Below are 27,561 nucleotides of genomic sequence, written 5' to 3' on the forward strand. Positions count from 1 at the left end.
CAGTTATGGACAATCAAAATTCAGTTCCCCTGTATGTATGTGTTCCTTTGTTAGTATGCAATCCACCAGTACATATACCCTAATACGGTTGCATACCTTTCAGATAAAACATTCACGTGCTGAATATTTGACGCTTCTACTTGTTTTAAATATGACCGTACGTATGCTCTAATTAGCATCATTGCTAAAAAAAATCAATGACAACACTTAAAATGTTAGCATTACACATATGTACAGGGTGGTCCGGAAGTGGGCGTACCCCTAATTGGTGTTTTCTGACGGTTTTACGTTTTACCCACATTTATTTGGTAACATTGCTATCCATTTTCTGGATGGAGCACCAGCGCACTTCGCGATTCACCTGCGCAATTACCTGAATAAGACGTTTCCTGGCCGCTGGATTGTAAAAGGTTGAACATCTTCACCAGCTCCCTTTGCCTGGCCTCCCCCGATCTGACGACAACAGACAATGCTCTCTGGGGTTACATGAAACAACAAGTAAGAAACACTCGATATCACACAACGCAGGAATTACGAGCAGCTGTGGAACATGCCTTCACCCTCGTTACTCCGGAGTATCACCGCGAAACATCTGCGAGAACTTGGCGCAGAATTCAGCTGTGTTACGACATGGATGGTGATCATACCGATGTTTACGACTCTTAAGACTTTAAGGTAACTGTGTACAGACATTCTACCATAACTAACAGTATACTGTTGAAACTAAAGAGGGGAACGCCCAATTCATGATCACCCTGTATATAAATATTGACATACCATTGGAGAATGTAACGTTAAAACAATATATATATTGGTTACATCCACTTTTCTAAAATTCTAAGTGGTGCAAGTACAGGATTCCATTTGTGTAAAAATAATTCATTAAAATGTGGAGAAGAGAAGGGTACATGCCGAAAAAAAACATGTTAATAACAAAGAAACATTTGTGAGAAATACATCTAGAATTATCTGAATCTACTCCAGCGTGTAGTCAGAGTAATGTTTGAAGACATGGCCTACTTCTCATAAAACAATATTCCTTCTTAAACACTATATACACATCAATGGAACTAGCATATCTTTAAAAGCTATTTTTAGATCTGCCTTTTCTTGGTAAGAAAACAACCTGTTCCTTGTGCAATAAATTTGCTTGGAAACAAAGAGTCGACCGATAATCCAATAATCTTGTTAAGCTCCAAGGAAAGTTTTTGAACTCTTTCCACCATCAGATGTCTTGCTATAAATAATGTAGATGAATCTAAGCATAAAAAGGAATCAAGGGCATTTGGACATGGGGCCATTAGCGTTTGTAAAATGAAAGAAGTCATGCAATGAGAAACATGCAAATTGTGATGGAGGAAGAATGGCGGACGCAAAGTGACAAATGTCCAGAAGAGACTGTGGTATACTTGCGGACATTCAGCTTGACGTGAAGACAAACAGCGGCTTGGCGAAAAGGTTGAAGGAGATCTTTCTTCCAACGCTTGTTCAATTACCTGAGCAGCTGCGTGTGTTGAAGTGCTGCTACCAGCAACTCTGACCCTGAGCCAATTGGCTCATTGGTAAGGATGCGACTTTTAGATACTCACTCTTTCATTCTGCCGATTTTACACATTCCATCACGCTTTACAGTTTCCCAGAATCAAGGTTTCTTCGAAGATCTGCACATTCTTCAATATTAAGCGTGTCACACTTTTTCCTAGAACAGAGCACCCTCAGATATCGTTAGCTAGGTCTTAGAATGTGGGAGTAAGACATTGAGATATTTTTATCTACGGAAGAAATATAGTGTATTACATGTTCCTTATTAGCTTCCAAATGACCATAAAAGTGGGGAATGAAACACGTCAACACTTTTCAACAGAGAAAATATTAAATCTTTATTTTAAACATAAATAAGACAAAATGATCTGGTTGAGATTAGGAATGGGTTTAAAAGCTAAAAGCTATTTGAAGGCATCCAAACAAAAGGTATCAATATGAATTACAAGCATATTTTTTAATTAACATTTTAATTACAAAAAGAGAAACTTCATTCTGAGCGTCACTCTATCCTAAAATGTTATACAATCTTGCTTAAGAGTTTAGTAATGTTGGTTGTAGAAAGACAAGGGGGCCTACTAATGCCTAATAGTAAGTAGTAGTCCTAGTAGACGTTACTACTAAACAGTCACGCTAATAGACGTTACTAGCAACCAATCATGCTCTTAGATGTTACTAGTAAACAGTCACGCTAATAGATATTACTCGTAAACATTCACGCTAATAAACGTTACTAGTTTCAGTAACATTATGCCTATGGGATTTCTCAGGATTCAACCCTAATAGACATTACCAAGTGCGTTATATTATCTGCCTGACGCTAATAAGTGTCACTAAATGTAGGATTGTTTTGTATTAATAAGTTCTTAAATAATTGTATAAAAATATAGTAAAATACGCCAAACTCAAAATAAATAAACACATTTGTTAAAAGTAATCAATTAGTGCTGTTGGCTAACCACGATTTTAACCTATAGTGTGCAGCGGGCCGAAGGATTGAGCGGAACAAATGATACCAGTAAAACAAAACTGCTTTATCCACACATTGAAAAATCTTATTATATGAATAATAATAAACCCATTAACGCTTATTGCACTTTTAAAATTTAGAAAATCTTTTACGTAAATTCATGAAATTGAAGAAAATTTATTCCCAAGTTTAAAGAAAATCTATATACCACTGTATAATTATGTTAAGGCATGTTGTATCTCTATGTTGCTAATATGTTAAAAACAAACAGAAAAGTTCTATTTTTAGCAACACAAAATACCTAAACAACTGTTGAAAATTGGTAAAGTTATTAGTTACAATTCTCTTCAGCGTACTATAGCTTAACAAAAAATCAATATGTTGAAAACTTTTGTTTTAGTTTGCTAGAACTGGACAATTGTACTACTTATACAATCAATGCTACCGTAGACACATCTCTAATGAGATGCAGTTATAAAACTCTTGTAAAAGATGACTGGTATCCATCTTTGAAGGACCTTACCCTTGATATTTTGACGTACAAAAATTATGGTGAAACAAAAAGTTTAAGAGTTAACTAAAATTGTAAAGTATATACACATATTTCATAAATCAAACTATAGTTGAATTATAAAGCAAACCAACTTTTTTAATCATAGGCAGTAAAATTAGCATTAGCAGACACCCATGTAGTGTCAATATATGTAATGTTATCTTTGTTATGAAGAGTTATCCAGTGTCGATTGTCACCAAGCGCCACAAGGGAGATGAGTCTACATTTTCCTTGAATAATGCTATCCTGAGAGTTTGACCTTCGAGGGAAAAAAAGTTGGTTTTGTTTGAGTGCGAACTATATTTAACTGTGATGTTTTTATTGTCATAATAAAATGCTTGATGAGAATATACTTTAGTAAATGTTTTATGTTAATAGATGGATTTCCGTTCGTCCATATAATTTCATTCAGTTGAATAAGGTCCCTCGATTGGTATATGGTCTGAGCTTTGACCATTTTTCTTTCGGTAAGCAATAACGATATTTTAGAATTTAGTGCTACTAAGGTGACCCACTTGCATGGAAAAATAGCACTCAACATACTTATGTGTTGTAAAAACAAACAAACAATCAGAGGTACTTTGAAATGTACTGCCGTCAAAGTGAAATTATATTTAGGGTGAGTGGGCTACATGTTTCTATCCTCTTGAATGTACCAGACAAAGTCAAAACAAGTGTTATGCGCCATGAAATAGTCATGATTGTTCGGCATGCTCAGTTGCGCATACTAAAATAACGAAGATGCATGGCGCCAGTTTTCTTTGTCATCTAAGGCGGAAGCTGAGCTTAACGTCTTCTTTTGTTTTGTTCACCTTCATTAAACTCTAGTTTAAACTTAACCTCTAGTTTTGTTCACATTGAGGAATATTGGTCCAAAGTCTTCTCAGTTTTCTTAACATTGTTATTTGATAATCAGTTGATTAAGATTTCATGTCTCGTTTCAGCAACGAGCTACACAAGGCGGAATTTCGTGTTATTTAATCTTCAAACGATATTATCGGTATGTGAGACCACTACTACATTTAACAGTCACAAAAATATTTATGATTCAAATAAAAATGTAACATCACATTAAAAAACAATTACTAAGGCATATAAAAAAACAAATATGATTAGTGGAATGAGAGATTGGGATGTACAGTTAAGGGGTGGCTAATATAGTATACTATCAGTGGTTGTATCTTAGACATTTACTTCCACAGGTAATCGAACCCGCAACCTCGTTCGATAGTAATTCGTCCACGAAGACAGATCATTGTAATTTATATTTATCTTACATACTTGTAATCAATGACACAATACACAAGTGTACTGTTGGTGGTAAGTTTTCTGGCAATCGTATCTGATAAATTATTTAACATTTCATCAGATTAGACTTCACGATTTTAGGTGTGAAAAACGGATTTACGTACATATCAAATTAAAAAAAAAGGAAGGTAATATTTGCAGTGGAGGATATGGATAGCCACTTCCGTTAATTCAAAAAAAAAAAAGAACTTTTTTTTTAACTATCCGCCGTTCTTGGATTGCTTCTACAAACGTCCAGCAGATGGCTACTAAACTCGCTCAGCTCAATTTTACATATTTCAAATGTTAGTATCTAGTTTATGTATAATCTACAATGTGTCTTCTGCAAATTCTATTTAAATTGGCTCTTTACCTTATACAAACAGCAGCCTACCTAAAGTATGAAGAAAGACGTTCTTTAGAGAGTAGTACAAGTGAATGAAAGGACTTCTATATAAAATAGCGGCAACAATGTCATGAAGAAAACTGTAAGACTGATAGTCAGATGGTAGGCATCACAGAAGGAAGACTAATCATTCCCATTTAAGAGATGAGAGGCAAGGTAGCCTAGTGGTAGAGAGCTTCCCTCTAGTGTGTAGGGTCCTTATTTCGATCTCCAGCTAAGTAAGTTTGTGGTGGACAACATCGTGTCAGTGAGATTTCTTGAGGTACTCCCGTTAACTCTAACTTTCTCATTCCATGAATTCTTCCATCACCATTCACATGCTTTAAGCATCGTCTCTCGTAGTCTAAAGGGCGTAATCGTGGGACGTTAAACCAAAAAAATCATTTCCACTTTTTTCAATTTAAGAGACGAAAGTATTACTGCTTTCGGCCTTATGATTCCACCCAATGATGCTCCAAATGGCGAAATACTTTAAATGTTTTTTTTTTTCGTTCCAAGTGGGTTACTTCTTTATTGTCGTTGCTTGTAAAACATTGTAAAGTGAAGTTGGTGCATAAATGATCCTATTATGTATGCGGGAATGATTATCGAAAATAAACTGCTTTTATATTTGAAATAAAATGTTGAACTGAAGAGGGGCGGTTCTTGAGGAAGCTATATATATATATAGGATCACTACAAGCTAAGGGAAGAAATCTTGTGATACACTAATGCTTATATACAGCTTCCCAACGCTGACTGAAGCCTCATTTTAGCTTGCAGAGTTCAAACTTACATTTTTATTAATGTGACTATCCTTACTAGCCGCCATCAGAATTAAAGAAAGGAAGGAAGAAAGTATTAAAGTGAAATGAAATTTTTGAGTTTTACGTCACGTGGTTATGCCGGTTAGGCTAAAGGAGACGGTGATGACGAGTAATGAATAAAATGGTAGAATGAAGAAAGTGGTAGGTAACGGGAGAACCCCGAGAAAACCCACACACACGGTGTTTGTCCACCACAAAGTTAATATAGCCGGGGCTGGGATCGAACCCGAGACCCCAAGCACCAGAGGTGAACGCTCTACCACTGAGTCACCGCGGCCCTAGTATTAAAGTGAAAGACAACCCAATGTTTTGTAATTAAGTAAATTATAAAACTCATTATTTCTTTACGCTATTTCCTAAGGTAAAACATAATTTTAAATTCTGGACTTGAGATCGGATTTAGCTAATACGTAGTAAAATACTACGTAAAACGTATACTTGGGGAGCATCAGCGATAGAGTGCTTACCTCTGATGCGTGGGGTCTCTGGTAAGTTTTTGGTTGACGACATTATGTACGTCGGTTTTCTCGGATGCTGCCATTTCCTCCCACATTTTTATTCCATCAATTCTGTCATAATTATCCATTGCCTTAAACATTCCTCTCCCTTACCCTAAAGGGCATAGTCATGGGACGTTACACTGGAAGATTTCATTTCATTTATTCTATGTAATTGATATTTTATTTATTACTAGCAGAAAATACCCATTGTTCGCATGGGGGCTGTATTTGGAAGCCAACGAATGTAGGAGTATCTCCATTCATCTCAGCAACAGTGAAAACTATGGATTTGACACTAATATCGCTCATTTTGGATTATTTTTGCATGTATCGATAAGCCTCCACCCCCGCAGGTGATCCCTGGCCTGCATACAATGGCAGCTGAATTTGAAGGTAATCGCTAATGGAAGTGTCACCATTGATCTCAGCGACCGCGAGAACTATAAATTTGACACTAATATCGGTCATTTTCTACTACTTTTACATGTCCTGGCAAACGACCCTCCTTAAAACCCACCTGGGTCGAATTTTGAAAAGAGAATAAAAAATAAGAAAAAACTTCGTTTTGGTCTGGGGCCTGGACCAAGGTACCCGAGACCAAAATTTGGTAGCTCTCAGTCTAGTTGTCTGGTCCCCAGGCCGTACATAGACAAACACACAAACTAACTCTTTATTTTATTTATATTAGATTTCCAACGGGATATATAATATCAAAATTGGGGTTTATAACAGAGTGAAATAGTAACCGATGTCTTTATAAGATGTTATCTATTGTTTCTATAAACACACATACAGTATCCAAATTCGGGCTTAACATTACATCTATTACTGAAAAATTATCAAAAAAGTGATCGACGTCTTTGAGATCTTATTTATTGTCTGAAAAGAAAAAAATGAATGTCGAACATAACCCTTAAAAATCTTCTAGACTTTTAAAACACTGTGAATCAGTGTTATTGCTATCATATGATTAAATATTACTTATTATTCTAAAACAAGAAAAATGCAATATCTAAATTTAAGCTTCACAGAGATCAAGTACTGAAAAAGTGCCATGAAACAAAGCAGTCATTGTCTCTAAGATATTGTAAGACTTCAAAATTGGTAGGGGTCAAATGTCATAGCATGTAGATAAGTTGTTCTCCATATGACTTTTAGTTCGACGTTGTGAGTTTTTCAACTAACTTAGAAGAATACACTTCCGTATTATCCTCGTTAATAACGGAGTTCATATATTATTTTTTTAAATTATAAAAAATGTTAACGCCATAGATACCTCCAAGCAATTGTATATAGAATCTTAACCTGCATATGCGGAGGAAGATTTCAATTTTGTGACCGAATTTGCCTTATTAAATTTTTTTGAGTAAACTTTAGACATTTGATGTAAAGCTTGTAATTTATCAATACTTCAAGAAAAGGAAAAATAAAATACTTAAAATGGAGAAAATACATTTTCGTCTCGTCCAAAGGTATGAAGTGGTTGGAACAAAGAGCTGATTGAATATTCGGAGATGTTAAAAAGAAGGATTTCGATATTCTTTTGTTGTTTATTAAAATTGATTGGAATTACAGAGAAATTAACTAACTAACTCTATGGCCTACGTAATCCGGAGCTTTAATGGATCGTTCACAAAAGCCTTCCATTGACTCCTATCCTTAGCCAATTGGATCCAGTTTCTATTTTGTATTCCCATTTCTGCTAGATCCATTTCAATATTATCCTCCCATCTGCACCAAGGTCTTCCTAATGGTCATTTTTCGATTGAATTTCCAGTTAAAACTTTGAAAGCGTTCCTACTTTCTTCCATTCTGTCTACATGACCTGCCAACCTGAGCATCTTAGACTTTATTCCCTTACAATGTTATGTAAATGGTATAAGGTATGCAGTTCCTTGTTATAGAGTTTCCACTATTCCCTATTCCCGGTCCTCTTGGGTCCGAATATCTATCTCAGGATTTTATGCTCAAATACTTTCAGTCTACATTTCCTCCTCAGAACAAGCGATCATATTTCGCAACCATATAGCACAATACGCATGATTACCGTTTTATATATTTTAAACTTCAAATTCCTCGACGACAAAGAAGATTTTTAGCTGAATAATAACACGAATTTTCTGCTGTCGGTCGACATTTAGTTTCTTCGTGGATATGATTTTGCTCTTTTAACATTAATCCTACATATTGGAAAGTATCTACTTTGTCGAATGTTTATTTGATAATACTTTCGCCATCAATTGGCACATCCATAATTTCAGTATTACGATCTCGGTGAACTTCCATGCATTTAGTCTCTTTTGCGTTTACAGCGAAATGAGTGTTGCTATAATTGTGAAAGATTAACAAGTCTGTAAGTTAGTCAAAACATTTGTTCATTTGCTATTCTTCCAACAGCATTGAATTCTGAAATTCCAACAAACATAACCGCAAACTCTTCTCCATAGTGTGTTAAAATTTACTTTTTGTTTCGTTAAAAATATTTACAAATTAAGCTATAACATTTCAGAAAAACCTATGCTTGCAGCAACCGACAGCTCATGAAAGAATTTGGTATGCTTGCTTTTAGCGGGACATTTAGATTTACAGAGCAAAGGTTAAGACGTCCTCGCCCAATTCTGTAATATATTTTAAGGGATTTTAGAGTTTGATTTATAGTTGCTGTCTATATGCTAAATGCTATACTGTTAGATGAAGATTCATTTCATTATTTGCACCTGGTTAATTTTCTTCCACGTTTGTTGTTTTTCTATACTATACTAACATCCTCTCCATATCACAAAATAATCGGTAATATGGAGTAAATAAAATCAAAACTTGATAGAACTTGAAATTAGACAAGACATCTCTCGATAGGAGTCAGTTTGTAATTCTCCCGTCCCTAATTCGCTAAATAAATTTTAATCCAACACACAGGTGCATACACTAGGGACACCTGCACAACAGGTTTTGCTGCGACACAACAAATACTTTGACATTTGTTATTAACTCGAGGTTAAGTTTAAACATATAAGCTAGGCTCACATTGAGTTAAATAATAACTTCCAGATATAAATTGTTGAAAAAAAAAACTAAGTTATATGAAACAATCATATTATATGTTTTCCTTTTTGTTCCTTTCTTTTGGAAGAGTAATTGGTAACTCAATTATGCTCAAGAGTGGTTCCTGATTGGTATGTCACTGAGTCCCGTGGGTCGTGTCGCGAAATTTTAGAATTTAAAAATAAAATTTTATACCATTCAGAAAGTCTGTATGTAATGGAGCGAGAATCAGCATTTATTGTGTAAAATTTGGGAAAACGATATGAAATTTATTAAGGAGAATAAAATACATTATTTGAATCGAGCTCGTGAACTTTAGTTTGAAAACCATGGTTCTCGAGTTGTCAGATTCCTTATGGTACTTTGGTGGCTGCAAGGTATATCGTGATGTAATTCGTTCGAAACTAAGTCTAGAAAAAGGGTAAAGCAATCGCAATAACTTTGCTCCCCAAAGACAAGCGTAAGACATCGCAGTTGCATAATTGATTTTTTTTTCAATGACTACTAAATCTGATGCATCTGGAAAGAACTGCGACTAACATAAGTCTCAATACTACTATTACTACTACTTCTACTACTACTACTACTACTACTAATAATAATAATAATAATAATAACCGAATTGTCGGACTTGTCATGCGATTCTATCATGAAAAAAGTATTGATACTCCATACATTATTTGACATGCTACAACAACATTTTTGCTATATACCTGACATCAAGACCCCACAAGAAGACTATAAAAGTTTTGCTGCTATTTTCAACGTCACGCTTATGTGAATCAGCATTTTTTTACAATACAATGAAAATAGAGAAAACAAATGAACTGACTAGTACATTCAGGGTCAGATTTAAGATTTTTTCTCCTGTAGGCTAGGGTCGATTTGTCACCCTTACCGGAGCGTTGTCCCGCTCCCGGAAAAGTTTGAAAAATATGATACTTCGAAATGGACTTTTGTGGCATTTAAACCCTCAAAAATATGTTTCCAAACCTAGTACATGGTGGCGCGACGCCGACTCCCGAATTTAAAAGGTTTATATCTACCAACATGGGGCGTTTAAGTAAACAACAAGGATATCTGCTCAGAGGACATACACTGAGAAAAATCCGTTCTCCGGACAGCGGTATATTTTACAAATATACGGAATCCTCTTGCTTACAACAGAAATCAGTACGGAGCATAACTTTTCCATATGCTAAATACGCACTGCCCTTAGGTTTTACATCATGTCGTTGCAGAATGTCTGGCATCTAACAGTTTTCCGTATATCACATGCATATACTTATATTGCATTCCTCAGCTTTATGTTATATACGTCCATTTGTATGTGAGATTCTGACCGCTTACATTGTTTCATTCGGAAAGTACGTATACATGAAACACTTATACGGAAAGTTATAAAACATGCGTTTTCAGTTATACGTCTTCTGTACGTTAAGTCCAAAAACTACTGGAATTACGCACGTAACCTACCTTTTTAAGTACGCCATCTACAATTTTTTTCTCAGTGTATCTTGCCATTAATTACCTAAGAATTACAAATTTACTTACGGAATATAACATAAGGAAGATGGCGTCCATCAGTGTCAATGGCTTGTTGTAATCGCAACTTGATCAGACGAACATTCAGGATTGCTATTTCACGTTTTGAAAATGTTCTATACCTTCCCGCTCCTCGGACACGTCCGTTTCTTTTTCTTTTTTTATTTTTTTGTGAGACCACCTTAAAAACAAGGTATACCGTCGACGCTCAACAACAATTCCTGAGTTGAAGAACGCCATTATGAAAGAGGTTGCGGAGGCGGTACATTGCTGGAACGTTTATGTGCAAATTTGATTAAGCGATTGCAGCAAACCATTGACTGTAATGGACGCCGTCTTCCGGATGTTGTGCTCCGTAAGTAATTTTGTAACTGTCAGATAATTAATGGCAAGATATGTCCTGTCAGTAGGCATACAACATCAGGACCACTCTCTTGATTTCCTAAACGCCATTGATCATATATATAAATCTTGTAAATTGGGGAGCCAGGGGTGCGCCACCCTGTATTTTTATATGTTAAATATATATATATATTAAAGATAAACATTTAAATTTAACTGTAGTATAGATATTATATTGACAGATCAAAGTCATAAAGCAGACGACAAAATATTTACATGGCATATGTTTGTCATTTGAACCACATATAAATTGAGTGATTTATCCAGCAAATTATCCACTTTTTTGTTTCGTAACATTTTGGTACTCATTAAAAGAAACTCACAGACAGTTTGTTATTCTTGGATTTAAAAATAGTATTAGTTTACTAACATTTTTAAGTCTTAAGAGAATAAGTAAGTACACAAGTTTTGTTTCGTAAAATTTTCTTCATAAAAAAGTTTAAAATTTCCCGCCCCTTTAAGATCTGCCATTCTAGGTTGCAGCCTACTCATTCTATTTAGAAATGCGGCCCTGTGTACATCTTGAAAATGATTTGCGTGTTGGCCTCTCAGCCATTGATAGGGGACGTGTTGATAAACTCTGTAGAATACACCAAGCGTTGACTTATTAGTTTTAGTTGTGAGTTTTAAAAATATAGAAAACGGCTCAAAAGTAGGTATACACCCGTATATTGATCAAGTATAACATTCTAACTTAGAGGTTTATTTGCTTCGGCTGTTCCGAGCTTAAAAAATAAGTAAAAAGACATTAATAACAAATAATAAAAAACTTAAGTCTACCTGATGGATAACAATAAACAAATGATATAAGAATCAATAGAATCAATGAACTGATTAGTACGGGACTGTATACCTAATATACAGGTGTTGGGCCACCCTGTACACGTATATATTAAATCGGACTTCTGGTATGGCTAGGTCGATATTATAGGCACATATTTTTGTCTTTCTCTGACGCCATTCAACATGCTGCTTGTACTTAGAAGAATGTACCACTTGCGTGTAAATGTAGTAGGTCTGTTTACATTGAATGATTGATACTGCATACTGAATATCGGGGATTTAAGGTTTTGTAGTACTTATTACAATTAACTTGCAATTATAAACAATACATTAAATGAAAGAAAAACTCAAACAGTTCTGTACGCAGGCATTTACATGCACTGTTTCCTTTGTCTGTCGTTATAAGAGATTGGTTAAACGACGTTGTACCCGAGCTTTGGATTGGCTGTAAGGGGACGAATGACAGCTTCTTACGCATGGCCTCCACGTTCATCAGATATACAAGATGCGATTTTTACCTTTAGGGGTCATAAGGGATCATGTGTATATATGCCTCCGCTACCAAAAAAAAGAGGATTGAAGCAGTTGTTGCAACAATTACTTCAAACATGCTGATCAAGGTTTGGGAAGAACTCGCCTATCGACTCGATGTGTGCCGTGTGGGAATGGTGCTGACATTGAATAATTGTAGTAAAAACTGTTTGAGTTACTCTTTCATTTGTTGTATTATTTATAATTGTGCGTTAAATGTAATAAACACTACAACACCTTAAAACCCCGATATTCATTTTGAAACAACTTGCATTATTATTATTATTATTATTATTATTATTATTATTATTATTATTATTATTATTATTATTATTATTATTATTATTATTATTATTATTATTATTATGAGAATTATTATTATTAATAATTAAAAAAACAAGTGTATTGCTTGTCTGGACGTTAAATGAAGTGTATCATCCGAACCACTGGTTAAAAGTTTTCGAACCACTGGCATAAATGTTGCTTTTGAAAACAAGAAACATAAACTAGACAGATAACTGTGCTTCAAAGTTTAATTAATATAATATATTTCCATTAATTAATACAAGGTGGCTGTACTCATTGAGTTGATTTTGAGCTTAGCAACCCTTTCAGCAGCGAAGCTATATGATACATGGGCCTACTGATTAATGTGCAGACCGAATCACATGAGTTCCCTCTGGAAATCAAACTCAGGTCCGCCACGCCAAAGGCGCGTACCCGAACCGCTTAGAACTGAACTAATGAGCAATATATTTCCATGTACTATCAGATGCTTTATCTGCTTAAGCATATTCCATGCATGCAAGTGTGCAACACAGTACACCAGTTACATACATACCTTTGCTGATTATTTTTCATGAACACGACAAATGGTTTTTGAAATTCTCATGTAAAACACTCGTAAAATATAACATATATATATATATATATATATATATATATATATATATATATATATATATATATATATATATATATATATTCATAAATAAATGATAGCTCAGATTGTTTTCCGTGTTTCGTGCGTGCCCAATGGATTTAATAATAAGTACCAGATACATTCCGCGAGGTCGGTTTACACAGAAATCATCAGCAATAGTGAAACAAGTGGAAATATGTCTGCCAGGTTCTCCATTTAAAGTGACTTCGCATTCGTCTAGTGGAATCGAGGACATATCCGTGACAAACACCAACTAGGGTGACTGGAAACCGAATTCAAACTCTTGACCACCCAATTACGAAGCAATAGCACTAACCACTAGCCCACACTCTTTACAAAGCTAGTACCATCTCACCATCAACATTTATGTTTCTTTTTGCTTTTCTTTCCTTTTTTGTTCTATATTTATGGACGTTAAAACTTTATAAACTGTATGCTTATGAACAATTTAATGTTGTTTCTTCAGTGAAAATTGTGTTTAATTTTCTCTTTCTGTGGCGTTCGCAGGTCCATAGAGGAAACATAATACTGAGGGAGCAATTAGAGACACCAAGGAACATCACAAAACTGTTTATTTATTCATTATTTCTGGTATCTAACGGGTGCTTCTTTTTAGAGGCGGAGAACTTTAAACTGGCAACACTGTTTTCTGTGACAGCTGATATTACAGTTCTCGGTTGTTTTGAGGTTAGTTTGGCTTGAGAGTTCATCAAGAATAGACTCACTTCGGAGCAAATTTGAAAATTGTGCAAATTAATTGGAAACTATGGTTCGAGAAACTTATCGTGCATTACGTGCATTTTACGATGCTCATAATCGTTCATCAGAGCGATTAATTTGAGAAAGTATAGATCGTTTTTCCAATATACTACGTTTACTCTAAACGTTAATACGCATCCCGTAAGATGCCGTAGAGTCCGGACACAACAAGCGATTGGTAATGAGCAGCATAGTGTTGATGATGATCCAAATGTATCAATTCGTCAATGGTGAGTGGTACAGAGACATTATTACAAACTTTTTCGTTCCTCAATTGAACGACATTAATGTTGCAGACATGTGGTTTCAGTAGGACGGCGTCACATGCCACACAGCGCGCGCCACAATTAATTTACTGAAAAAGAAAAACATTTGACGAACGATTAATTTCACGAAATGGACCTGTTAACTGGCCACCTCGTTCATGCGTTATGACGCCATTAGATTATTTTCTCTGATAATATGTAAAGTCGTATGTCTACGCCGAGAAACCAGAAAGAATTGAGCACTTAGAAGCCAACATTCGACGCGTTATTGCCGAAATACAGGCTAATTTACTGTGAAGAGTGCGTAAAAATTTGACCTCCAGATTACACCATGTACGCGCCAATCGCGGTGGCCACATGCCCGAAATCATATTCAAACATGAATGCCTAAAATAGTCTGTCAAATAAAGCCAATTTCATGGATATTAAAAACATTTTTCTATGTTTTATTTCAACATAAAATTCTCCGCCTCTGAAAAAAAAAAAACACTCTTTATAACAGAGTTGTAAATCCTTTTAATCTTACTTTCTTGGCTTTTTTTTTTAACATATGTTTATTTAAACAAACAATTGAAAGTTTCAGTAAAGGCTTAACATGGCTGCGGGGATGCTAAGCTCCCTTGACCATCCCCTAGAAAAGGGCCTGTTCTACACTTTATTTATGTTCGGCCTTCTATACCTTATTGCAACTATGTTTTGTAAGTACATCTGGTCCCACACCTTTGATGCTTGGTATAGACGTCAATAGGGTATTTGAGCTCGAAATTCTTAGGATGTGAAAAAGCCAATGGGAGATGTTCGAAACATCTCCTAAGAAGCATATTACACAAATGAATCACATGCACCAAATTGAGTTTAAATTGGTAGATAAAACAGCAAGAATTTCATGTCTACTTGTACTATAATTTTAAAATTCTCTTCAACATTCAGTTTTGGAGAGGAAAACATATAATTTAGGGCGGACAGTGCTCTTCTAGCCCATCGCTGGCCATGGATTTAGTGACGTGAAGAAAGACATTAAAATTACGCTTATGAAGTCCAATTTGACAGAATACTATTAATTTCTTTTATGTATATTTGCTGTGTATCCCAAAGTCGATCTCTTTTAGCACTGAAACACGGGCTAGTGATCTCTCTTTTACACTGAAGCTGCGAGGGTAAATATTGTCCAAAAGTCCCTTCTAAACCGAATTGTTAGTGCATATAATCAGTTACCAGAAAATGTAGACGTGTTTTCTAGTGAGTATACTTTCAGATCCTCTATAACTAAACTATCTTTGTAATGTTGTCATTGTGATATATACCATCTTGAGCTCAAATTGTTGTTCTGTTCTTATATTACATAAGTGTTAAAATGTTTCAGTGTAAAATGACCTAGTGCTGTATCTAAAACCTAAAACCTATTATAAATAAATAAATAAATAAATAACTGCAATGAACCTTCATCCGCGTAGTGAGATATTTTACTTGTTATTGTAGTTACTCTCGCTGTTTCTGAAATGATCAAATATCTTTATGCTACAGTGCAAGTAGTCAGATACGCAACGAAATATTCCGGTGTTATTTTACTCAAGCAAAAACTTTACAGAATTGTATTTCCTCAATAGTGAGAAAGAATAATATGTTTGTGTGAACTTTGTGGGTGTCGGAGAACAGTTGGTGGAGTAGAATCTTATAGGAGAACGAATGAACGCAGCAACAGGTGGGGCAGTTCTAACCACTAGGCACTCTGCCAGCATGGTTTTCAACCGAGATTCCGTGCTCTGATGCGCTCCACAAGATATATTTACTTTGCGACAGTTTTGCAGAAACACCAGAGCACCAGAGGGAGGTCTTGTGGTACGAAAGAAACACAACGAAGTTGATGTCGAAATATTCTTTGTTTTCTATCCCGAAAGGTTGAGACGACAAGGAACAACAGAAAGCGAAAGCTGAAAAAAGAAACTATTGGAAACAACTTACAAACATTGTTTTAGACAACAAAATATACTCCAAACCATTACAAAATCCAGTCTTAAACAGAGTCTCAACGAAATGTAAGATAACCAACAATCTACATCAACAAATGTTCACCAAGATTTTCAGTAAAACAAAATATGTTTGGAATCTTGTAAGTTAAACATCCTAATATAGATGACAGTTTCTATGGACAGCTGTGCTCAAAACTTAAGTGATTCTGTGTTACCAGCTTGAGGAAGTCTACACCAATAAACAAATACAACAGCTTCTAACGTGAGAGTCAAATAGCGATTGAGCCTAGGATTTATTTTACTGTTAAAGACTAAAGATGAATAATTTTACCATTTTTTAGACTTCTGAACTGCTATGTACAGGCACTGGAAGTTTTATTCCCTCTAATCTCTTCTGCGACTGGTGGCCCTGGGTAGCGTAGTTGCTCACGCTCTCATTTTTGGTGCGAACGGTCTCGGGTTCAATTCCTGGTGGGGACACTCGGTCAAAAAGCTTTTTCAGGCTAGCCATCCTGAGAGATGCTCTCCTGGGTTTTCCTTATTCACACCAGACAAATGCTGGAATGGAACATACAGGTCTCAGGCCGCTTCCTTCCGTTTCCTTGGAGAGTGTGATCGCCAAGGGACGTCGTCCCTCATACGTAAGGGCCTAATATGGCAATAGACGCAGAAAGCTCAGAAATTTGATTCCTAATCCTAATCTTCTCCGTCTGTCTACAGGTATAAGAGCGGAAATGGCAAGGAATAGTGAGAAATGTTTCCTTTGTCATTGAATCACCACCTCAAAAATATGTTTTCTCTCTTTATTCCTTGTAGGCCTAATTCGGAATCACAGTTGGATCATCATAATTCAGAAGTCTCTCATAGTTTTACAATTTGAAAAAGTTAAATGAAATATTTCAGTTTTACGTTCCACGATTATCCCTTAGGCTAAAGAAGACAGTGATGCTTATAAGGAATTGAAATGGTGGTATAAAGAAAGTGGAAGGAAACAGGAGAACGAAGAACGAACTCACGTACTCAGTGTTTGTCCACCACAAAGCCCACTTAGCACAAGCTAGGATCAAACCCGACACCTCACGCACCAAAGGTGAGTGACCTACCACTGAGCCAGTGTGGCTTCTTTTACAATTCGAGTTGTTTCAATTACTGTATTCAAGTACCAAGATAATTATGTATGACATTGCTACTTGGTTCCAGCATAGAGAAGAAACACATTATTCCTTTTTCAACTGTAACATGTGGTTCGGATCCTACGTTAAGCTGTAGGTCCACGTCTCATACAGCCTCTCTGCTGAAAAGGACGTTAAACTCAAAATCGCTCACTCACTCTTTCAACTGTAACTATCACAAGTTAAATCCAAACTATTGAAAACAATACAAAATATATAAAGAAAGCAGAAGAGTTATATCATTGGGGTATAAAGTATTTAATATTTATTTATACGATGATTCAAAACGTATGTAATTCTCGGTTATCCTATCGCGTCACAAGATAAAATCGCGGTCCAAGTTTCTCGAACAAAATCAATATTGAATTTCTATGTTATTGTTTTAGTTCTATAACATTTCTTGAGATACCTTGAAATAATTGAAAAATGATGCTCAATAAAGTTTTCGTTTTGCTCGTTTACGTATCGATTCTGAAAAAGTAAGACAGGCAGTTCTGTTCGTATGATGTTAAGTGCTTCCTTTCGGAAGAAAAGTACCACGAAAAAGCGAACTTACAAGTTCGACCCGGGATCCACAGCATATATGCACTCAACTTGGATCAAAGCCTGTCTCTCTACAAGAACACAAAGAATTTAGCCGTAAAGGAGTGGGCAAATGTTTATCATGCTTGTTTCTTGTGCATATTGTCCCTGAGTTAATCCTCGCCAGGGGTATTTGTCTCTCATGCAAAGCCCATTAGTGGTTCGGATCATAATTTAAGCCAGGGGTTTCCAACCTTTTTGACTTAACACACACTTTACCGAACGTCAACATTGCCACACACACCTGTTTGATTTCCTCTTATTATTAATAATAGATTATCACAGTGTAGGACTATAAGTTTCTATTAAGTAATGACTCTATGTGGTACTAAGCATTGTCACTGACTCTGGAGGTCTCGACTGGTACAACCCATTTCAAAAATGATTTCGACTAGTTATTAATGCATCATGAGTTTTAAATCCTAATATTTCACGGCACACCCAATGAGACTGTCCGACACGCAGGTTGGGAACCACTGCTTTCAACCGTAACTCCATTCTCATATAACCTCTGTCTGAAACGGAAACGGAACCAAACGTATTCTGAAATTGTAAATAAAATACAAACATTCGTTGCCTCAGTAAACAAAGAGTGAATAACGTTTGTTAGAGTGGACCTTGAATCTATTATAATTATTCTGGATCGCAAAATTCTTGGTGACTGAGTGATAATCTGATCAACTCTACTGCGAGGAGTTCGTGTTTTGTTCGTTAGTTTTGTAAACTTCTGGTGGGCAATATTATGTCCGTTTCATGGTATTTCCCCCATTCTGCCTCATTTTGGGCTCACCAATTCTTTCACAGTTATTCAGTTGCAGATTGGGTTGGTTTGACATTTCAGCATCGAGCTTATATAAGTTGCGTACTTAGAAGTTAACGTGGAATCGAAACCACATGAAATCCCAGTAAGAATCAAACTTGAATCCCCTGCATTAATGATTATAATGTCAACTACATAGCCACAAGAAAGCTCTTTCATTCACTTGCGTTATTCATGCCCCTACATTAGCTTAAAGGACAAACTCGTGGACATAAATAAAGGCAAACATATTATTTTGTTTCGTAGATTCGAAACCCGTGGATTGGCAGTTATGTAATTGTATTCGCTTCAAAGTAAGACAGTGAGGAGAGAGAGAAAATATATTGTGTGCAAGGTGATCTGACATAATGGTTTGTCACTCACCAACAGAACTAACTTCAATTCTCAATGTATTTTGGAAACTATGTAGATAGGATTTTTCTTATTCCCACAACTTCGTTATTGCTCAAGGACTCGAAGAAAAATAAATAAATAAACATATAATACAGGTAGTTACAAGGAAGTCTTAAGATTTTCCAGCTAGCACATGCGCCTTTGGTGGGCAGGATCCCGGCTTCGATTCCCGGTGGAGGAGCAGTGGAATTTGATTTCATTGCGGTGATTCGAATGCCACCTGAAATGGTAAATCCACGTCCGGTATTGCCTCGGTGGTGAAATTGACGCTATACTCCAATTCAACTAGCCAATCAAGAAGATGTGAATATAATTTAACGTAATTTACTCTTAATAAGTTATCCTCTATATTTTTAGGAGAGAAATTTTACAGTTATACGTATTGAAAATTAGCGATATTGGTTAAGTTAGTGTTAGAAAAGATTATATACATATTTATATAGTTTACTTACTAAAATCATCACATAAGATTTCTAAATTGCAAATTTGTCAACATTATCCTTTATAGTTTTGTAGTCCTATACATAAATACAATATAATGCTCTACATGTTTGTAAAATCTATTTAACGAATTTATCTATCTGAGACAACTTTAATAAAATATTAAGTTTAAGTAAATACTGCTTTGCTGAAAGAATATGAGTATGTTCATATTATGTAATATTATTTCAAATTTGAACGTTGACAAATAGAGAAATTGTCAACTGTTTTTGTAAATTCTTATGAGGTCCCATAATGAATCGAACTATTGCAAATTATCGATTCCAAATTATTTATATTCAAAAATCAAGTCTTATCGAATAGAACACTGAAGCATATGATATGCTGCTGTATTTAAAACAATAATAACGTGATAAATATTGATGAGGCAGAAATTTACGAACCTGCAGTACATTTTATAGTTTGTACTGTGAAGCTTAGAACAAGGGTCTCCTAATTTTTCTGATTTATAATATCTTTTAATTACATAAACATATTTTCATTGTAACAAGACGAATTTTTAATGTACAGAAATACTGAATACAAAAGGAATGAGACTTTATATTTTCAGTCCAGCAAGGATATAACAGTGTATTGCATTTTATTTTCTCGAGGGTATATTATTTAATTAAGCACGTGCTTTATTTTAAACTTCTTAGATAATTTTTTCACATAATATAACAACGCAATATATTTTTTAAATAATTTGTTTAGCTTAAAAAACAGTATTTTAAGCAGCAGAAATTACTTTTAAAACATAAGCAGGCATAAGTTGTATTTTATCAACAAAAAAAAATCAAAACAGAACATATTTTGGAAATGGAAATGATTTTAGTATACAATATATTAAAGTTATTTTTTAAAAAATAAATTAGTTATCGTGCAATATTAATCTTTGCATTGACCCAAGGAATTAGAAGGTCGAGTTATGCAATATTTGCAAACATTTAAGTCGTAAATGGATTTATTAGTAACGAGATATTGTATCTTCATATATATAGATACGGCAAAATACAAAAAAGATAGACTCTGATAACCTAAATGCGGAATTTTCTTTTAAGGGTCACAAGAAAGAAGAATAAAAAAGTAATTACTCAATTTTGCTGATAGCAGACCATAATTTGTATCGTAATTATGCATGTCATATTTTATGATTGTAGCAAGTTACAAAACTTCAAAGTATTTTTTAATATATTTTTTATTTTTTTTTAAATAATATAATTCAGGGAATGGGAACTAAATGATATCACGTTTATGTAATTAATTTCAGTACTCTCACAGTAGTTTGGAAAATATTGCTTACGTTATGTTAACAAATTAGAAACGACAATTTAGAGAAGCTCTATTTTTTTTTAAAAAAAAGAAAGACAACATTTCGAAATTGTGTAAATGTATTTGTTATTAATATTTCGCTATAAGTTTATGATAAAAACACCATAATAATTTCATGTTCGGAAATAATTCAGTGTATCAGAATTATTTGACGTAACAAGCTTGATGTTAATATAACTTGAGAATATAATACAACGTAAGCAATCACGATGTATGCTAATTCAATATCCTTCTAGCGAAGTTCGTTTATTCACATTCACGAAAAATTAAAAAAAAAAAAAAAGTTTCCCTAAGTGCACATGTCAGCATGGAACATGTCAATATTGCGAAAACGAAAACATGGGAGAAAAGTTGTTAAAACATACGTTATTGATAAAGTCGCTGAATATGTGGTTTGCTATAGCTCGGAAGAAACGTAGAATCGACATTGAGTGAAGGCATAGCAGAGGAGTGAAACAATGTCAATAACTTACCGTGTGTTGTTGCTTCGTCGATGCCGTGCGAATGTTTCCTCGTATATTTTTCAGAGCCTGGGCACTAAAAGCATTCTGGTCCAACTACTACGAGATCTCCACACCAAGTGACAAGCTGCGTGGCTGGCCGTGGATTCCCCCTCCACGGAGCGCCCGGATGCTCGATTGGGTAGGAAGAGCGAGGAGCAAGAGAGAGATGGCAAAGGGAAACTCATAAATCTGGTGAGGAGCCGGTCGTTTTATCAGGGAACCCCTTCCCAGTTACGTAATTTCATTGCACACCCTCAAAGATTCTGGTCAAGGACGCTTCCCCATGAACCATAACAAATGTGGCGTCTCCCTCGTCGCTTTTGATAAGGGTCATTGGATCTTCCATTTTCCGCTTCCGAAGATGTCAACAGGAAAACAAGAATGCAAATACACCAAGAATTATCAAGATAATTTACATTTACCTTCCACCTATGGGCATCCATGTAGGTGGTGGAGGAATAGGATTTTGAACACTCCCCCATTCATCCAAATGCTCGGAAAATATACGAACTAAAAAAAGAAAGAAAGAAAGAAAAATGTCAGTTTGAAACTAAATAAACTGGGTTGGAAGAGCAGATGATATAATGGTAAATTGGGTTTATATATGTAAAAAACAATAAAATAAAGATATTTTGTTGGCCACTAAAAGATATGGATCAATATTAACAGACGAAAACCATATTCACGAAGAAATTAAATGACAACTAAAAACAGGGAATTCGTATTATTATTCAATTCAAAATCTCATGTCCTCGCGAATTCTATCGAGGAATTTGAAGCTTAAAATATACAAAACGATAATCATGTCTTTTGTTCGGCATGGTTGCGAAACATGGTCGCTTACTCTGAAGGAAGAACACAGACTGAAAATATTTGAGAACAAGATTCTGATACGAATATTCGGACCCAAGAGAAATTGGCAAAAACTTCGTAACGAGGAAATACATAATTTATACAGTTTAGCAAACATTGTTAAGGTCATCAAGTCTAGGAGGCTCAGGCTGGCAGGTCAGGTAGCTATAATGGAAGAAAGTAGGAACGCTATCAAAGTCTTAACTGGGAGACCAGTCGGAAAACGACCATTAGGAAATCCTAGGCGCAGGTAAGAGGACAATATTAAGATGGATCTAGCAGAAATGGGAATACAAAGTAGAAACTGGATCCAGTTGGCTAAGGATAGAAGACAATTGAAGGCTTTTGTGAACGAGACATTAAACCTCCGGATTACGTAGGCCATAGACGTAGTTAATTTCTCTGTAATTCCAACCAGTTCTAATAATCAGCAAAAGAACACGGAAATCCTTCTTTTTAACATGTCCGAATATTCAATCAGCTCTTTGTTTCAACCACTTCATACCTTTGGACGAGACGAAAAATGTATTTTCTCCATTTTAAGTATTTTATTTTTCCTTTTCTTGAAGTATTGATAAATTACGAGCTTTACATCAAATGTCTAAAGAGGGCGCGGTGGCTCAGTGGTAGAGCGTTCACCTCCGGTGCTTGGGGTCCCTGGTTCGATCCTAGCTCGCGCTGTGTGACCTTTGTGGTGGACAAACACCGTGCTTGTGGGTTTTCTCGGGGATCTCCCGTTTCCTCCTACTGTCTTGAATTCACTCATTATCACCGTCTCCTTTAGCCTAACCAGCATAACCGTGGAACGTTAAACTTAAACATTTCATTTCTCAAATGTCTAAAGTTTTACTCAAGAAAATTTAATAAAGCAACTTCGCACACAGAATTGGAAACTTCCTCCGCATATGCGTGTTAAGATTCTGTTTACAATTGTTTGGAGGTCTCTATGGCATCTATATTTTTATAATTTAAAAATGATATAATATGAACTCCGTTATTAACGAGGATAATACGGAAGTGTATTCCTTCTAAGTTAGTTGAAAAACTCACAACATCAAACTAAAAGTAAATGGAGAACAACTTATCTACATGCTATGACATTTGACCCCTACCTCTTTGCGTAGAAATAGAAGTACAAAGTAGAAACTGGATCTTGTTGGCTACGGATAGAAGTCAGTGGAGAGCTTTTGTGAACGCGGCATTCATCCTCCGGGATCCATAGGCCATAGAGTTAGTTAACTAGTTACTTACTTTTTAAAAATAGGAGTAAGTTTTCTTTCTCAGTTTACCAACCAATGCAATTCATCGTTAATTGCTGAGTACGAGAATTCTTGTACAGCTGTCTTACAGGCATCCGCATGAATTAATTGAGAATTCAGTCCTGAGTTTGGTTCCTGGTTAAAGCATAGACATTTGTGTGTGGCAGTATCACGAGGCAGTCAAAAGCAAATCTACGAATTATGAGACAAGAAAAATCCAGCCTAGGTAAGCAGAAATAACAGCTGCATTTGTAGCAACATGGTGATCACTGATCACACGTAGCGCAACTATAAAGTCGATTTCCAGCCGTAGACCTTCATGTGTTAAAACTGCAGACAGAGAGGAGTTGTTACTGATATAATCTACAAAACATTAAAAAGAAAAAAAAACCTTAATTAATCTTGTTTCTTCATCTGCAAATGATATTCTGTAATAAATAACTATTTTAAGCAATATTTTAAAACTGAAACCATGAAATTGTATAGAAGTTTTAAGAAAGCTTAACTAATTGAACGTAATGAATAAGCACATCGACACCCTGATGTATTTTTAATGGGTTTAAACAATTAGTAAATTCGTAGTGGGGTAGTTGGATAGACGTTTACCAATCAACTGTAGTGTTACCCAAGAGACAAGAAGTAAATTTTCATGGTTTTCAGGATTGCTGTGTTGAACAGTGACACTTTCTGTGTCGTTTAAATTCAAATTCAACCCACAATAATAATATTTAATATTTATTTATATATATTACTAATTTTACTGATTTTTCATTATATTTTCTTTGTTTCTATCGACTTAACATTTTTAAGACAGCAAAGGTGGTAATTGAAGCTAGTTTGTAGTAAAACGAGGTGAATAAAGATTTATGGTTTGAAATTAAGGGATTGAAGATTAGCTAATGTATTATTTGTTGTATACAACGTTTAGTACTTTATGAAAGTTATATTCGTTTAGTTGCAACCGAAAAAAAACTTTAATTTTCACCGATGTGACTTCCCTCACAAGCCGCCTCTGGATAATCATAAAAAGTAAAAGTGTTCATAAAAGCCAGTATATCGTACGAAGTTCAAGCATTAAACGTTACATCTCTGAAAGATGTATATATAAAACATATTGTAGCAAGTCAAACAAGGAAGCACGCAAACAAAGCACATAGTTAAAAATACATTCTGAAATCTGAGAAACTGTTTCATATCTGTGCACCTAGAAATAAGAGTTACAAATTTTCATTAATGAAAAATGAAGAAAAGTACAGGAGGTTGTATAAAGCGGAACGAGACACCATATTGTTTTTTTTTTTTTTTTTTCGAATGAGAATTGCTAAAACTCATTTCTAACAAGTAACACTTCCCAAGTGTAACACTCCGATTTTGTTAAAATTTGGCAGGTAGATACTACACATGAAATAAACGAACACAGTTTTTTATTTTATTTTCTGCGGAAAAACGGTTTTAGGGGGCAAAAGCCCCCACCCAAAATTTTGGAATTTGACGCCCGAAAGGCCGGAAGAAGTGAACCGAAGTGAATGAAATTGTGCACAGATATTGTAGACGTAAAATAAGGTAATTGGGTTTCGTATTTTTCTGGAAAAAAAGCGGTTGAGTGGGGTACGGACCTTCTAAACCGTTGATTACGAAATATCAAAAGTGCAAATAAGTGTATGTCAGAAGTTCCTAAAGAATATGGAGAATTGTAACAAAACTATTATAGGGACAATTCGTGAAACAATAAATGAAACGTGTTTTAATTTGTGCGGAAAAATAGTGTTGGGGCCTAGTCCCCCTCCGAAAAAAAAAGAGTAAATGTTACCGTAATACCGAAGGAAAGATTTCACCGAAGCAAATGAAATTGTGTTGATACTATACAGACCCCATGTAAAATAAGCCTTTTGTGTTTCTCAAGTGTCTCTATCCGTTTTGCTTCAAATTTGGCACATCCACACCAAACAAGAAATTAATCAAAACCTGTTTATGTTTATGCGGAAAAACATTGTAAGGGTTTAAGATGCCTCCTGAAATAATATAAAATACGCTATACTGTTTGTGCTTGTTGCTGATCTGCGAAATTTAAAGAAATCGGATGGAGACACGTGTGAAACACGAAAGGCCTTATTTTACATATACAATATCTACATGCAATTTCATTCGTTTCGGTCCACTCCTTCCGCCACTCAATGCCTCTATTCACTCAACAGTTTTTTTTTTTTTGCTTTTCAGGAAAATACGAAACACGTATTCCCTCACCTTACCTCTACAATATTTGTGCACAATTTCATTCACTTCGGTCCATTCTTCTTGCCTTTCGGGCATAAAATTCCAAAATTTTCGGTGGGGGTTTTTGCCCCCTAAAACAGTTTCTCCGTAGAAAATAAAAAAAACCGTATTCGTTTATTTTTTGCTTATTGTCCCTAGACAAAGCTACATACTGTTATTCGCACTTTTGATATTTGCAGGGGTCCGTGCCCCACCGAATCGTTTTTTTTTTTTTTTGGAAAATACGAAACCCGTAATCCCTCCTTTTATGTGAACAATATCTGTGGATAATTTCATTCACTTCGGTTCATGTTGGGCGTCAAGTTTCAACATTTTGGGTGGGGTCTCTCGGACCCTAAAACCGTTTTCCCGCAGAAAATAATAAAAAAAACGTGTTCGTTTATTTTTTTGCGAATTGTCCGTACACAAAGTTTTGTTGCAATTCTTATCGTCCTTTACACACATCTGACATACTTTTACTAGCACTTTTGTTATTTCGTGATCAAAGTTTTGGAGCGGTTCGTGCCCCACTTAACCTACTTTACCATCAAAATACGAAACACCTACTCCCTCATTTTACGTCTACAATACCTGTGCACAATTTAGTTCACTTCGGTCCACTTGTGTTTGCCTTTCGGGCGTCAATTTCAAAATTTTGGGTGGAGGCTTTCTCCCCCTAAAACCGTTTTTCGGCAGAAAATAAAAAAAATACGTATTCGTTTATTTTATGTGTAGTATCTACCTGCCAAATTTTATCAAAATCGGAGTGTTACACTTGGGAAGTGTTACTTGTAAGAAAATATCTTCTCGGTGCTCATATAAGAAACAGTTTCTCAAATTTAAGGAATTATTTTCTACAGTGCATGGTTGTTGATATTCTGCCTTGCGACAATTTCAGTAGGAGGTGCAGATGGTTCATAAAGCAGTATGTTTCTTCTTTCCTGAAGGCTAGACCTAATAAGCTTATCAACAATCATTGATGTAGCTTGGTCATGAAGCACCTCAACTAAAATTGTTGCAAATTCGAAAAAAAAAAAATAAGTGTAACCTGTCAGATGATTAGCTCGGTTGAGCAGAAAGCGAATGAGGGGGTGTTAGAAAAGGTAGGGAAGAAAATAACGATTTTAGATATTATTTAGAAGAGGAAGAGAAAGGAGTTGGGACATTGGCTACGAAGAAATTGTATTATAAGGTACGTGCTAGAGCAGCGTTCCTCAACCTTTTTCAACTTGCGGCACACTATGAGTGTAACTTGAAACCTCGCTGCACGCTCATAAATATCATTATTACTACTTGTAAACATAAAATACCGTGATATTTTTTTCCTGTGATTACTGGTCTCCTCCCTACAGGGAAGAAAACTCAATCACTAGTTTTTCGCTGTGGTAAATCATTATGCTAATTTTTCGTTGTAATTTTAAAACAGAAAACGATTGCAATGGATTACAGGACTTAGGTTAAAAAAAAAATACACTTTCTTTTTCGAAAACTATCCAATCTTTCACTCAGAAGGAAGATTGTTAAATAATGGAAGAACAAACAAATCTCTTGTACTTTTAAAACACAAATGTAGGTAATTTGTATGCATGTTTGCTTCATCGAAAGGCTTG

The 27,561-nt window shown here is 35.3% G+C and overlaps 1 protein-coding gene across 1 annotated transcript in view; it reads right to left on the bottom strand.

Annotated features, from left to right (window-relative positions):
• Gat (sodium- and chloride-dependent GABA transporter) overlaps positions 1-21,750 on the bottom strand; it is a 212,640-nt gene extending 190,890 nt beyond the window's left edge. The window contains exon 1 of the mRNA XM_081761475.1: positions 21,558-21,750. The gene's annotated coding sequence lies outside the window, so the exon portion shown is untranslated. The remainder of the gene's footprint in view (positions 1-21,557) is intronic.
• Positions 21,751-27,561: the final 5,811 nt, after the last annotated feature.

Source organism: Thermobia domestica, chromosome 6 (genome assembly GCF_964235325.1).
Source record: "Thermobia domestica chromosome 6, izTheDome1.hap1.1, whole genome shotgun sequence".
NCBI lineage: Eukaryota > Metazoa > Arthropoda > Insecta > Zygentoma > Lepismatidae > Thermobia > Thermobia domestica.